Below are 1,530 nucleotides of genomic sequence, written 5' to 3' on the forward strand. Positions count from 1 at the left end.
ATATGTATAGTTCATGGTTTTTCCAAAAAATGGCTCCGAAATCACCCCAAATTTTTATTACATTTTCTGATACATATTGATGCCCTTATGCTGTGTAGAAAGTTTGAGTTGATTCCGACTTCAATTTTTTGAGTTACGGCCATTTTAAGAAAATGCCAAAATTCTGAAAAATACCCAAGGCTATAGCCTATGGTTTTTTTCCGAAAAATGACTCTGAAATCACCCCAAGTTTTTATTACATTTTCTGATACATATTGATGTACTTATGCTGTGTAGAAAATTTGAGCTGATTCCGACTTAAATTTTTCGAGTTATGACTGTAGTGAGCTGACTCATTATTAGATCAGGACTCATGAATTATTCATTGATATATTGTTTATATAAATGCATGTTGTCTTAATAATTTCCAGTGTTTGGGTGTCAACTAAACGAGACTTAATATGAGCACTAACACTCACTCTCACTACCAGACTGGCATCGTAGCATCTCATATTTCTGCATGACCATTTTGAAAGACTGAAACTATGATCTTAAACTCAAAGTGTATATATTATTATTATTTCATGTCTGTCTTTATTCACTGCAATTGAGTATACCATTAACACATTGTCCACCTTTTAATGTCTTCCTTCCTTCCTTCCTCTCCAGCCAATCTATTGCACTGCCACCTGATGCTTACAATAGAGAGAGAGTGACTGACAGATCAAGTGATATTGAAGATGATGACTCATTTAGGTAATGATGACAAGGCAATGAGGAGAGAGAGAGAGAGGGAGAGTGGGTTGAGATAGATAGAGATAGCAATTAATAGTAAATAAAGGAATGAGATGGGCTCAATATAATTTTGTGGTTATGTCAGCAAAATGATATCCAAAGCTTTGACAGCTAGGCCTGGTTTGTATACATGCATTATTAGCATTGACTAGCTGCATGTGGTTCAAGTTTCTGTCAGCCATTTTGTCTGCATAATCACCATTTATAGATGTCTTGTGCAAATACATATATGTACATGGTAAATGACTATAATAATGACTGCATGGTTGTTATATTGAGGTTTGAGGTCAGAGTAGGAAGTGAGCCACAAGGCAGGATAAATACTATATTTTTTAATTTTGTTCTTTTTTACACTGGTACAGTGATAAATTCAAAAGAGTGTTTGCCAAGACCTATAAATGGTCACCAACTCGAGACACTGAAGTGAGGGAGAAGGTGGAGGATGAACTGTTTGAATTATGAAAGAACTGATGGTGATGGTCTCTGTGTGTTTGTATTAATTATTATCTATTTATGAGTGAAATTCAATCTCTTACCCTCTCCCTCTCTCTCTCTTTTGACTCATTGTTCCTACAATTAATGTATTTCTTTTGTAATATAATTAATATAAGAATGACAGCTACTCTTTAAAAATTAGATTGCTAGAAAAACTACACAAAATTGAATAAAGTGTATTTACTGTACATGCATGTAGCCAACTCTTATAACATGTTGTCAAGTAAATTTGGTGGGATTGCAATACAAAAATAAAAAACA

At 33.9% G+C, this 1,530-nt stretch overlaps 1 long non-coding RNA gene across 1 annotated transcript; it reads left to right on the plus strand.

Annotated features, from left to right (window-relative positions):
• Nucleotides 1–437: 437 nt before the first annotated feature.
• On the plus strand, nucleotides 438–1,202 carry LOC109592649 (uncharacterized). The gene is made up of 2 exons (XR_002190470.1): nucleotides 438–735; nucleotides 1,137–1,202. It is a non-coding gene; the product is annotated as an uncharacterized LOC109592649 (long non-coding RNA).
• Nucleotides 1,203–1,530: the final 328 nt, after the last annotated feature.

The sequence above is a fragment of the Amphimedon queenslandica genome, unplaced genomic scaffold (assembly GCF_000090795.2).
Source record: "Amphimedon queenslandica unplaced genomic scaffold, v1.1 AMPQUscaffold_4446_Cont23576, whole genome shotgun sequence".
NCBI lineage: Eukaryota > Metazoa > Porifera > Demospongiae > Haplosclerida > Niphatidae > Amphimedon > Amphimedon queenslandica.